This window comes from Molossus molossus, unplaced genomic scaffold, assembly GCF_014108415.1.
Source record: "Molossus molossus isolate mMolMol1 unplaced genomic scaffold, mMolMol1.p scaffold_m16_p_6, whole genome shotgun sequence".
Classification (NCBI taxonomy): domain Eukaryota; kingdom Metazoa; phylum Chordata; class Mammalia; order Chiroptera; family Molossidae; genus Molossus; species Molossus molossus.
Window position 1 is genome coordinate 50383932 of NW_023425399.1, and position 13881 is coordinate 50397812.

Below are 13881 nucleotides of genomic sequence, written 5' to 3' on the forward strand. Positions count from 1 at the left end.
AGCCTGATTTTCTGGAAACTTACAGAGTTTGGGGCTATGGAGTAGAGACTGTCTAGGGTGGCAGTAGCAGCCTGGAGGCAGAAATGTGTAGATGCTGAGGTTCTGTAGGATATAACTCAAGCAGGCAGTGGGATGGGATGTGTACTAGAATCCAGTTTCTCTACACCCTCACCACTAACTGTCGTTTGATGATTTGTTGATGGTGGCCATTCTGACAGGTGTGAGGTGATACCTCATTGTTGTTTTAATTTACATCTCACTGATGATTAGTGATGTTGAGCATTTCTTCATATGTGTCTTAGCCATTTGTATGTCCTCTTTGGAGAGGTGTCTGTTTAGTTCCTCTGTCCATTATTTAATTGGGTACTTTGTTTTTCTTTTGAGTTGTATGAGCGCTCTACATGTATTGGAAATTAACCCCTTACCTGATATATCATTGGCAATTATGCTCTCCCATAGAGTGGATTGCCTTTTTATTTTGATGATTGTATCTTTTGCAGTGCAGAAGCTTTTGAGTTTGATGTAGTCCCATGTGTTCATTTTCTTCTTTGTTTCTGTTGCCTTAGGTGATGTATCAGTGAAAATTCTGCTGCGTATGATGTCTGAAATTTTGTTGCCTATATTTTCTCCTAGGATTTTAATAGATTCATGGGTCACATTTAAGTCTTGGATTTTTATGGATTCATAACTTACATTTAAGTCTTTTATCCATTTTGAGTTTATTCTTGTGTATGGTATAAGTTGATGGTCTAGTTTAATTTTTATACATGTAGCTGTTCAATTTTCCCAACGCCATTTATTAAAGAGGTCGTCTTTACTCCATTGTATGCTCTTCTCACCTTTGTCAAATATTAATTGAACATATTGCCTTGAGTTTATTTCTGGGTTCTCTGTTCTGTTCCACTGGCCTATATGTCTGTTCTTGTGCAAGTACCAGGCTGTTTTGAGTACAGTGGTTTGTAGTATAACCTGAAATCTGGTAATGTGATCCCTCCAACTTTTGTCTTTTTTTCAAGATTGCTGTGGCTATTCGAGGTCTTTTTTGGTTCCATATGAACTTTTATAGTGTTTGCTCTAGTTCTGTGAAGTATGTCATTGGTATTTTGATGGGGATTGCATTGAATCTATAGATTGCTTTGGGTAATAATGGGAATTTTAATTATGTTGATTCTTCCAATTTATAAACAACGTATGTGCTTCCACTTTTTTATATCTTCCACTATTTATTTTTTCAATAACCTGTAGTGTTCTGCGAATAGGTCCTTTATTTCTTTTGTTAAGTTTATTCCTAGGTATCTTAAATTTTTTTTGCCGCAATGGTAAATAAGATTGTTTTGTTAGTTTCTCTTTCTGTGAGTTCATCATTGCTGTATAAAAATGTCATCGATTTCTGGACATTAATTTTGTATCCTGTTTCTATGCCAAGTTCGTTTATTAAGTCTAGTAACTTTTTGATGGAGTCTTTGGGGTTTTCCACGTATAGTATCATGTCATCTGCAAATAATGAAAGTTTCACTTCCTCCTTTCCAATTTGGATCCCTTTTATTTAGCTTCTTGTTTGATTGCTGTGGCTAAGACTTCCAGTACTATGTTAAATAAGAGTGGTGAAAGTGGGCATCCTTGTCTTTTTCCTATTCTTAAGGAAAATGCTCTTAATTTCTGCCCATTGAGTATGATGTTGGCTGTAGGTCTTTCATTTATGGCCCATATTATGTTGAGAAATAATCCCTCTATTCCCAAATTGCTGAGAGTTTTTATTGGAAATTAGTGCTGGATTTTCTTGATTGCTTTTTCAGCATCTATTGATATGATCATATGATTTTTATCTTTCATTTTGTTTGTGTGGTATATCACACATATTGATGTGTGAATATTGTACTAGCCTTGCATCCCTGGAATGAATCCCACTTGGTAATGGTGAATAATTTTTTGATGTATTGCTGGATTCGATTTGCTAGTATTTTCTTCTGGATTTTGGCATCTATGTTCATCAAGGATATTGGCATGTAGTTTACTTTCTTTGTAATGTCTTTTTCTGGTTTTGGAATTAGAATTCTGCTGGCCTCATAAAATTATTTTGTCAGTCTTCCTTTTTGAATTTATTGAAATAGTTTGAGGAGAATGGGTGTTAGTTCTTCTTTAAATATTCTGTAAAATTCCCCCCATAAAGCCGTCCGGGCCTGGGCTTTTGTTTGCTGGAAGAGTCTAGATTACATCTTCAACATCTTTTGTTGTTATTGGTCTGTTCAAGTTTTCTATCTCTTCCTGATCCAGTTTTGGGAGACTATGTGTTTCTAGAAATTTGTCCATTTTGCTTAGATTATCAAATTTGTTGCCGTATAATTGTTCATAATATTTGTTAACGATCCTTTGTATTTCTGTGGTGCCCATTAATATTTCTCCTACTTTCTGATTTCGTGTATTTGGGTTCTCTCTCTGTTTCTTGGTGAGGCTAGCTAAGGGTCCATCAATCTTGTTTATCTTTTCAAAGAACCAGCTCTTGGTTTCATTGCTACTTTGAATTGTTTATTTTGTCTCCATGTCTTTTATTTCTTCTCTGATCTTTACTATTTCTTTTCTTCTACTTGCTCTGGGGTTTTCTTTTTGTTTGCTTTCTAGTTTTAAGTTGTGAGGTTAGACAGTCAATTAAAAATTTTTCTTGTTTCTTGAGGTAGGTCTGTAGAACTATGAATTTTCCTCTCAGAACTGCTTTTGCTGCATCTCATCGATTTTGTGTTGTTGTGTGTTTATTTTTGTTGTTTTCCAGGAGGTTTTTAATTTTTTCCTTGATCTCCATGGTAACCCATTCTTTGTTCAATAACATAGTATTTAGCCTTCATGTTCAAATGCCCTTGCATGTTCTTGTTGCAATTGATTTCTTGTTTCATGCCATTGTGATCTGAGAAGATGCTTAATATGATTTCAATCTTCTTGAACTTGTAGAGACTTAGTTTGTGCCATATCATATGGTCTGTCTTTAAGAATATCCCATGTGCACTTGAGAAGAATGTGAATTCTGCAGTTTTGGGGTACAATTCTGTGTAGATATCTATGAAATCCAGTTGATCTAGCACTTCATTTAGAGTCTCTGTTTATTGTTAATTTTTTGTCTAGAAGATCTATCCAGTGATGTCAGTGGGGTATTGAAGTGCCCTGCTATAATAATATTGCTGTCAATTTCTTTTATGAAGTCCTCCAAAAAAGTTTTTAATATATATTGGTGCTCTATATTGGGTGCATATATGTTTATCAAGGTTATATTTTCCTGTTGAATAGATCCTTTCAATATTATGTAGTGGCCTTCCTTGTCTCTAGTTATGGTCTTCATTTTGAAATCTATTTGATCAGATATGAGTATTGCTACCCAACTTTTTTTCCTTTATGTTTGCTTAAAAGATATTTTTCCATTCCTTTACTTTAAACCCATGTGAGTCTTTTGTCGTGAGATGGGTCTCTTGTAAACAACATATATGTGAATCATGTTTTCTTATCCAGTCAGCTACTCTGTGTCTTTTTATCAGAGCATTCAAATCATTCACATTTAAGGTGAGAATTGATATGTACTTATTTATTGTCATTTTTGTTTAGTGTGGTTCTATTTTTCTTCCTATTTCTTCTACTAATTACAGCAGTCCTTTTAGCGTATCTTGCAGTGCTGGTTTGGTGTTAATATATTTTTTAGCCTTTTTTTTTTTTTTTTTTTTTTAATCTGGGAAGCTCTTTATTTGACCTATTTTGAATGATAGCCTTGCTGGATAGAGTAGTCTTGGATTCAGATCCTTGTTTTCATGACATTTATTACTTCGTGCCACTTTCTTCTGGCCTGTAGTGTTTTTGTTGAGAAGTCAGCCGAGAGCCTTCTAGGGTTTCCTTTTAGGTAACCTGTTGCTGATTTCTTGCTGCCTGTAGGATTCTCACTTTGTCATTATTTCTGGCCTTTCAATTATTATGTGTCTTGGTGTGGACCTGTTTGGTTCTTCTTACTTGAGGCTCTCTGTGCTTCTTGAACTTGAATGCCTCTTTCCTTCATCAAATTAGGGAAGTTTTCTGTCATTATTTCTTTAAATATATTCTCTAACCCTTGCCCATTTTCCTCCTCTTCAGGGACTCTATGATGCAAATGTTATTATGTTTCCAGTTGTTCTGCAGTTCTCTTAAGCTATCTTTTTGTTTTTTTATTGTTTTTTCCCTTTTGGTTTTCTGATTGGTTGATTTTTTTCCATTCTGTCTTCTAATTCACTGATCCAGTCCTCAGCTTCCTCTACTCTGTTGGTTAGTCCTTCCAATGTGTTCTTAATTTCTGCAATGTCATTCTTCATTTCCACTTGGTTGTTTTTCAAATTTTTTTTTTTATATATATCTTTACTCATGGTGCTGATGTCCTTACTCATGCTGTTGAACTTCCTCAAGATCATGGCTCTCAACTCTACATCTGATATTTTGCTTAGCTGCATTTTATTGATCTCATCTTTGATAGAGTTCTCTTGTTCTTTCATTTTGGCTTTGTTTCTTTGTTTCACCCTTTTAGCTATCTCAGTGAGTTTTGGAACCTGCCAAATTTTCCCTGTGTGTGTTGGTGTTCTGCTGTTTGTGGCTCCCACTACAGGGTTTGGATGAGACTGTGTCAGCCCATGTTAAAAACCACTGTCAAGTCTGACGTTCCTGGGTAGATTTGCAAGTCCAGGTAATGTTCAGTTATCCTCTAGCTTTTACCTTATGGCTAGTAGTTCCAGTTACTCTGTGTTTTGGAATGTAGCCCTGGTGTTCTGCATAAGAGGATTTCCAGAGGTTGGGATAGATACTGGTGGTTAATGAGCCTCAATTTTAATTTCTTTGTCTCACCTGGGAAAGACTGAATTTCCTGGGGGAGGGGGGTGCTGCTTTTCCCTATAGCTCTGGGAAGGAGCACATCGGCCACTCTTGTTTGTGGCCGCAACTCCGCAAAAACTCTGACTGTCCTCCAAATACCGGGTGTCCCCGCAGAGTTCCAGTCCATTCTGCCCTCCCTCTGCCGTAACCCCCAGGTGAGTGGTTGTGGCTATTTTAGCACTCTGTACTAGCTTTCTGCTTTGTGGAGCAGGCTTGCTCTTTATTTTCCAAAGGTACTGCTCACATGTGAGACTACTGCTGTGTATGGACTCCCCACCCACCACCCTCTCATGCCTCCACAGATCCTACCAGTGTCCCTGGTTATATTCTCCTGTTCTGCTGCTTTTCTGTTTCTTTTTCCTGAGGATTTGTTTTTACTTTAGTTATAATTCCCATATGGTCCTGGGACATCATCTGTGTAGCTTCTATTCTCTCCACCTTCATTTTCACATCCTCTATGCCTATCTTGTGTGCAGCTGGGTTTCACAGGCCTTTTTGGTGCCCCTGCACCCTGCAGGTCTCATGGGTAACTGGATCGCACAGTCCTTTTTGTGACCTGACTCTATGTTTATGTTATGGGCTAATGGGTCGCACAGGCCTCTCTGTTGCTTCAGCACCCCACAGGTCCTGTAGGTAACTGGATGGCACTTTCTGCTGGGTCCCACAGGCCTCTTTGGTGCTTCAGCACCCCACAGGCCCAGAAGGTACCTAGATTGCATTGTCACTGCTGAGTCACACAGTCCTCTCTGGTGCTTCAGCACCCCCACATTTCCCATGGTTAATTGGATGGCACAGTCCTGCTGGATTGCACAGGCCTCTCTGGTGCCCTTGCACCCTGCAGGTCCCATGGGCGGGCAGCTGGATCGCACCAGTCTCTCTGGGTCTCTGGTTTCCCACTGCTCTTGTGGTCTACTGCACAGCATATGTCTCTGTGGAACCTCAATTCCCACTGCTGGTGGCTGGGTAGTGCTGCTGCCCCGTGGGGCTCAACTCCTGCTCAGCTTTTGCTTAGTTTGTGGGGATGGGTCTCAGCTGGTGGTCTGTGCTTCTGTTGCCTGGGGATGGATGTCTGCTCCCCAGCCTCTGTTGCTGGGGGTGTATCTCGACCTTTATCTGGGTGCTACTATGGGGGGTGTTGCTGGGCCCTGGGCTGTCTGAGGATTTTGCAACTGGCTCCACTACTGTGCACCGGTCTGTGTTGACACAGAGTGTCCACTAGTCCGATGGTGCCAGGTTTACTGGTGGGCTGAGGTTTCTGTGCCCTAAACCTCTCCTACTGCCACTTCCCAGGGAAGACCAGGGGTCTTCCAAAATGGTGTCACCTCCCCGAGATGCAGGGAGAAGCGCCCTGAAGGGCAGCTTACCGCGATAGTTGGCTGCTCCAGTCCACAGCATAGGAACTTTCTGTTCCGTGGCTCTGCACTGCTCAGGATTGGTCGTCCACCTTCATGTCCACTCACACTCTCTCACACACTTGCTCACTTTCTCACACACTTACCCTCCCTCCAGTCCTGCCTGCTGCCATCCTATTCTTGTTTTTAAATTTTTTTGTTGTTGTTTTCTTTTGGTTTTCTGATTGGTTGATTTTTTTTTCTACCCTGTAATCTAATTCAGTTATCCAGTCCTCAGCTTCCTATACTCTGCTGGTTATTCCTTCCAATCTGTTCTTTATTTCTGCTATGTCATTCTTCAATTCTACTTGGTTTATTTTCAATGTTTCTATATCTTTACTCATGGTGTTGAGCTTTCTCAAGATTATTGCTTTGAACTCTATCTCTGATAACTTGCTTAACTGCATTTAATTTATCTCATCTTTGGTAGAGCTCTCTTGTTCTTTCATTTTAAATTTTTTGGCTGTCTCGGTGGGTTTTGGAGCCTGCCAAACTTTCTTTGTGAGTATTGGTGTTCTGCTGGTTGTGGCTCCCTCTACTGGGTTTACATGAGTGTGGGCAGACCCACGTTAAACACCACTGTCAAGTTTACTTTCCTGGGTAGATTTTCAAGCTCAGGAAAGATTCAGTTATCTTCTAGATTTTTTCCTGGGGGCTATTAGTATCAGTTAATTGTTGAGACTTGGGTTGTAGCCCTCAACTGAATGAAAAACTCTCTTAGGTATCAGTGTAAGAAGATTTCCAGAGGGTAGGGCAAATGCTGCTTGTTAATAAGCCTCATTTTGCATTTTTCTGGCATAAATTGGAGGTGTAAATTTTATGAGGTGGGGCTGTTGCTTCTCCCCAGGGCTCTGGGAAAGGGCTCTTTTAGTAATATGGCTACTACTGTCTTATGAGAGAGTAATTCAGCAAAAAACTCTAATTGCCTTCCCAGCTCCCCAAGCTCCCAAGTCTCCACACAGTTTCAGTCCAATCCACCCTCCCTCTGCCGGAGTTTAAGGTGAGTGGCTGTAGTAAATTTAGTGCTGTCCTGGTCCTCTGTGCTGTGGAGCTGGCTTGGAATTTTAACCCCAAGGAAGCTGCTCACAGCTGAAAGAGCTGTTGTCTGTGGGCTCCCAGCTCACCCTCTCACACTTCTGCAGAACCACCAGGCTTGATTCAGTGCCCTTTTTTCCTGTACCTTGTTATATGGGTCCTCTCCAGAAACTTTTCTCTTGCTTTTCCCCAATAATTTGTCTTAATTTTAGTTGTAATTACAGTTTGCTCCTGGAAGATAGTCTGTGTGCTTTCATTCACTCCTCTGCCATTTTTGGAATATCCTAACTGCTTTTCTCTAGCTGGTTTTAAGATTCTCCCTTCATCTTTAACTTTGCCATTTTGATAAAGGTGTGTCTTAGTGTGTACCTTCTTGAGTTCATCTTGTTTGCAACTCTCTGTGCTTCCTAAACTTGTATGTCTGTTTTATTCACCAAGTTAGGGAAGTTTTCTGTCATTATTTTTTCAATCAATTTTTATGTCTTGCTCTCTCTCTTCTCCTTTTGGCACCCACATGATGCAAATTTTGGCACACTTCAAGTTGTCCCACAGTCTCTTTACATTATCCTCATTTTAGGGGGATTCACTTTTTCTTTTGGCTGTTCTGATTGAGTGTTTTTTGCTTCCTTATATTCCAAATCAATGGTTTGCTTTTTGGCTTTACCTACTTGATTACTGATCCTCTGCAAATTATTCTTTATTTCAGTTAGTGCATCTTTCATTTCTGACTGGTCCTTTCTTATGTTGTTGATGTTCTCACTAAGTTCCTTGGAGTTCTTGTTAATTTTCTTGAAGGTCTCACTACGTTTCTTGAGGATCCTTATAACCAGAGTTTTGAACTCTGCATTTGATTAATTGCTCGTCTCCATTTTGTTTAGTTCTTTTTCTGGCATTTTGTTCTGTTCTTTCACTTGGAACATGTTTCTTTGGCTGCTTTCCTGTGTTTGTTGCTATGTATTAAATAGAGTTGCTGCCCTGGCTGGTTTGGCTCAGCGGTTGGAGCGTCGGCCTGCGGTACAGAGAGACCCGGGTTCGGTTCCCGCTAAGGGCACGTACCTCGGTTGCAGTTTGTCTCCGGCCCTGGTTGGTCGTGCGGGTGGCAGCCACTCGATGTGTCCCTTCACATCGATGTTTCTCTCTCTCTCTCTTCCTCTCTCCCCCTCCCGCTCTATCTGAACAAAAAAAAAAAAATGTCCTCGGGTGAGGATTTAAAAAATAATAATAAATAAATAAATAAATAAATAAATAAATAAATAAATAAATAGAGTTGCTCTGTCTCCTAAGCTTTGTAGGATGGTCTATTGTTGTAGGTGTCCTGCAGAGTCCAGTTGCACAGCCTCCCTGATCACCCCAGCTGAGCCCTTGTTATGCACCCCTAGTTTGTACTGCACACCCTTCTGTTTTAATTGTGCTTTGATTGCTGTTGGAATGTCAATGGGAGGCATTTATTCAGGCTTATGGGCTGCAAGAACTGGCTGTGCCCATTGACCTCTAGCCTCTGACTACCTTGGAGGATCAGCTATGTAGGGGCCCACCACATAGAATAAGACTTACTTCAGCTGGGTTCTAGTACCAACTGAGTCCATTCATTGAGTGTGTCACATGTGGATGTTTTTGGGTGGTGTTGCTTTGATGTGATCTGAAGCTGTCCACTGTGTATGCGGGCCCTGGGGCAAGGTCAGTCAGGGCCTGTGTTCTACCCAGGGCTACCTGGCATAAGCTACAGAGTAATCTGCCAATAGCTCCTTCTTGCACTGGGCTTGGAGGTGTCCAGGAAAAGCCAAGTTGTAAACCAAGGCTGGCTGCTTCTAGTGCCATGCCTGGGGTCACTTAACAAAAGGTATGGGGCTCACTGAGACCAGATGCTGCTTGTTTGTGAAATTTTAGAAAAATCTGAAGCAGCACCCAAAACAGGCCAATCTTATGGTCAAACCATTGAAAACAGCTTGTGTAGGCCTGAAAGTTGAATGGGGCAGGGTCTCAGGTGAATCACCAGGGCAGGACAAATAGTGTAAACCAAGTTACTAGAGTCCAAGATATAGCAGATGTCTGCTGCCCTGGGGGAAGTGCTCACCAAAAGAGCAACTGCCTCTGGGGGTAGGCTGAGATGGGAGGGTCCTCTGCTAAAGCAAAGAGTAGATCAAAGTGGTGGAACACATGTTGAGTCCATGTAGACATTAAGGTCCTTGCACACCTCCTTTTATCTGAGTCTGTGCTCACCCTCACTCTCCTCCCTGTCCCCATGGAGAAGATGGAGCTGATCCAGAAGGCGAAGCAGGTCGAGCAGGATGAGGGGTTCAACAACATGGCCACCTTCATGAAGGCCCTGATGAAGCAGTGCACTAAGTTGTCCAATAGGAGTGCAACCTGCTGTTGGTGGCCTACAAGAACCTGGTCAGGGCTGCAGGTCCTCCTGGTGGGTCATCTCGAGCATCAAGCTGATGACCAAGACCTCCAACAAGAAGCTTAAGCTGATTAAGGACTATTGGGAGAAAGTGGAGTCTAAACTGCGGTCCATCTGCATCATAGTGCTGAAATTGTTGGATAATTATTTAAAAGCCAGTGCAACTAATACAGAGAGTAAGGTCTTCTATCTGAAAATGAAGGGAGATTACTTCTGGTACCTTGCTGAAATTGCTTGTGGTGATGATCGAAAACAAAGGATAAATAATTTTTAAGGAGCTTACAAAGAGGCTTTTGATATAAGCAAGAAATAAATGCAGCCACACACCCAATTTGTCTGGGGCTGGCTCTTGACTGTATTTTACTATGAGATAGCCTGCACACTGGCTAAAATGGCTTTTGATTAGGCCATTGCAGAACTCAAAACACTGAATGAAGACTCATACAAAGACAGCACCCTCATCATGCAGTTGCTTAGGGACAACCTCACATTATGGACAGCAGACAGTGCAGGAGAAGAATGTGATAAGGCAGAAGGGGCAGAAAACTAACCACATACAGGGTAGTGTCCTTCTTCTCTCCAGAAGCCTTTGTACACATCTCCATGCCTCCTTCCATTTGGATTCTAGAGCAGAGAAACCCATTCATGTGTATGGAATCAGCTGTTTATAGGTTTTTCACACTGCAGCTGTGGGAAAACATTATTTCTTGATTTGTGTTTGTCTTGGTCTTCCTGGTGTGCAGTTACTGCTGTAGAAAAGTATTAATAGCTTCATTTCTCATAAACATAAGTAACTTCCAAACACTTACCTAGGCAACTAAAAATGTATTTGGTATTTTAAGTAATCTGAACCAGTTCTACAAGTGTCTGTGTTTTGTGGTGATGATCAAAAATAAAGGATAGATAATTTTTAAGGAGTATACAATTCAAAGAGTGTTTTACATAACTTCTTAATTTCTACATTTCCTCCCTTACTCTTCTTTGGGAGTTTCCTTTTGGTCTTCAAGTTTCCATGTTCTTAATGTATTCCTTTTTTTAAGAAATCACAAATATTAGATGAATGGAAAAGCATTTGATGATTCTGGGCTGCGGGTCACAAATTGAAATGCCTCCTGTGTCACACATGGAGTATCTTGTGTATCTGTGACAACAGGGAGTCTCCTTATTCACTCTTCATTTGTTGCTGTTTCAGTTGACAACTTCCTTTTCTAATAAAAATTTACTTACACCTCCAAAATAAAAAAATAAAATAAAATAAGAGCAACAGCCTCTGCCAGCATGTCTGTCTAGGAGAAAGTTTTTCTTCCAGCTCTTGCCCCAATGCCAAACAACTCAGTTCTACACTGTATGTTTCTGGTGCATTTCAAGCTGCCTCCCCAATGCTGGAGGGTGTGAGTCTGAGTAAGTCCATGCACGGGCCCTTTAAGAGGAACTGCCTGGGGCTCTAGTAGCATCAGACTCCCTCAGCCTCAGTTTCCTCTGATTTTTATAGCCAGAAGTTATGGTGCCTTCTTTTCCTGGCACTGGTACCCTGAGATGGGTGGCCTGGTGTGGAACAAAGACCCCTCACTCTTCATGGAGGACCTTCACAGTCAAGGTAGCCCCTCTCTCCTCCTACGAGTCTCAATGTGGCTTCTTTAATTTCATAGTTGTAGGGCTTCAATTTGGCTCGATTTCAGGTGGTTCTGAATAATGGTTGTTCTGTAGTTTAGTTGTAATTTTGATGTGGCTGTGGGAGGAGGTGAGTAATGCATTTACCTACTCAAGACTCTTTTGAAAGCTGAATAGTATTCTATTGTATGTATTTACAATATCTGTTTATTTATCAATGGACATGGGTTGCTTCTGCCTTTTGGCTACTGTGACTAATGCTGCTGTGACATGGTGTGCACATATCTGCTCATTCCTGAGCCCCATCTAGCAGAAACTCCAGAGGCCTTGACTTAGGCAACTCTCTTCCTTGTCCATGAGCCTTAAGTGGGTCTAATCATATGGCCCTGTCCCTGGGGCCCTGACCTCAACAAGGAAAAAGTACCACTGCTGACACAGGGTAGTGCTTAACCCTGGACTAGAGGCCAAAAGAAAAAAAAGCTTAAAGAACCCTTTTAGACAAAACCAGGTTGCAAAATTCAATGTTGTTTCATATAAAGCCAAAATTTTCTTCTTTACATATAAAATTCCTGAAAGTCAAGGGTTATAGGAGAACTTCCCAAAATGTAAGGATACTCCTACTTTAGGTCTCAAGGCTTATAGGTGTTAATCAATTTTGACTAAGAATTGCAAAGCAAATAAAAGTTTTATTTGGGAGTAATTTTTTTAGAAATTGCAATTTGAGAGACACAGATTTAGGCAGATGTCCAATTGTGTTTCAAGGGGGGAAAAGGTACAGAGTTTATAAAAACAGAAAAAAGATCACATCCAAAATGTTACACCATTTGCTTTGAAAAAGCTGTGATTGATGCTGGCAAGAAGACCTATAGTACACTATATATGATAAACTGTCAGGTGAAAAACTTATTTTTTAATACAGAGTTCAAGTCATGCAGAGCCAGTTCCAGGAACTATATCAGCATGTAGCCTTGTGTTTTAGTTCATTTTCAAAGTTCAATTTTATATGGAGGAAGTGTGTTAGTTCAGCTTCCTGGAGACTTGTGGCTGCATTTTAGATTGCTCTCTTGACAATACTAAGTCTATTTTGGAGGTTTTTTGTTTGTTTGTTTATTTGTTTGTTTTCAGAAATGGGCACAGGTTATCTCTAGAGGGGCCATTCCTAGGCCTGAGAAGAGGGAGAGGTTGGCTGAGGAAGGCTCTTTCTATTTCTAGATACCCACTAAGAGCAATGCTTTAAAAGAGTACATTTACCAATAAAATATAAAATAATGAAATAAAATAAAGAATATTTTTACCAGTACAGCAGATGACCTTCAAAAGCATCAGCTTGCCCTCTGTGTGTCCCTACCTACACCTTGATGTTTAAATTATTCTATCTAGGGACACTGACTGGTCTCTATTCTGATGACCTGGACTGCAGCACTTAGAGACAGAGATGGACACTCAACTGGTATGGAACTGTCTCATTTCTATTTTGCCTATCTTGGAACAAGACCTGGAAAGGAGAGATGAAAGAGTGAGAGGTGGTAATTTTCAATGTCACTGAAGAAAAAACATTTCTTTGTCTCAATTTTGGGGGCAAAAACTAAAGATCAGCAACTGCCAAAGAAGAAGGGCTGTGGTAAATATCCCAGGATTTTAGTTAAAAACATGCCAGGCTGCCTCTTTTGAATAAAAGTCAACTGAAAAGAGACCATTTTTAGAAGCCCTGCATTAAATCTTCAAAGAAATGAAATAAACTAATTAACAAATTAGAATTCTATAACCAGAAAAAAATTCCTCAAAAGTTAAGGAAAATAAAAGAAAATTTTTTCAGACAATCAAAAATAAGAGAAATATAAAAAATTTCAAAAGGTTGAAATCTTAGACCTCGTACAGCGGTTCTCAACCTTTCTAATGCTGCAACACTTTAATACAGTTCCTCATGTTGTGGTGACCCCCAACCATAATTATTTTTGTTGCTACTTTATAACTGTAATTTTGCTGCTGTTATGTATCATGATGTAAATATCTGATATGAAGAATGTATTTTCATTGTTACAAATTGAACAGAATTAAAGCATAGTGATTAATCACAAAATAATATGTAACAATATATTGTGAAATATTTATTTCTAAGTACAAATAAAAATTTTTTTTGAAGCATGGTGTAGCATAGGTAACAGTTTTAATATAACAACAGTAAAATACATTGCTACATTTTGTGACAGTATTCATAAAAAGCCAACATCAGTGCAAGGTTGAGATTGCTTCTTTCTAACCAGATCAGAAATTCATGGGGCAATCTTTGCAAGAGCACAACAAAGATCATCTTCCACAACAAGTATATATCTGTATTTACACTTGATAACCAACAAGCTGGAAAACCCTATTTCACAAAGATATGTTGTTGAAAATGGAAGAAGAAGGTGCGACACAGTCTCAGACAGAACAGGATATGACTGCAAACACTTGATCTAGAACTGGCATTGTAGAGAAATCAGTTCTTGCTGCATCACTGTGAATAAGTTTAATGAACTCCTCTTGTGCTGTCTCAGGAACATCTTCAACTTTGACTGTGAGTGGGCTTCT

General features: G+C 40.1%; 1 pseudogene; it reads left to right on the top strand.

Moving 5' to 3' along the window:
- Nucleotides 1–9537: 9537 nt before the first annotated feature.
- On the top strand, nucleotides 9538–10249 carry LOC118619090 (annotated as a pseudogene).
- Nucleotides 10250–13881: the final 3632 nt, after the last annotated feature.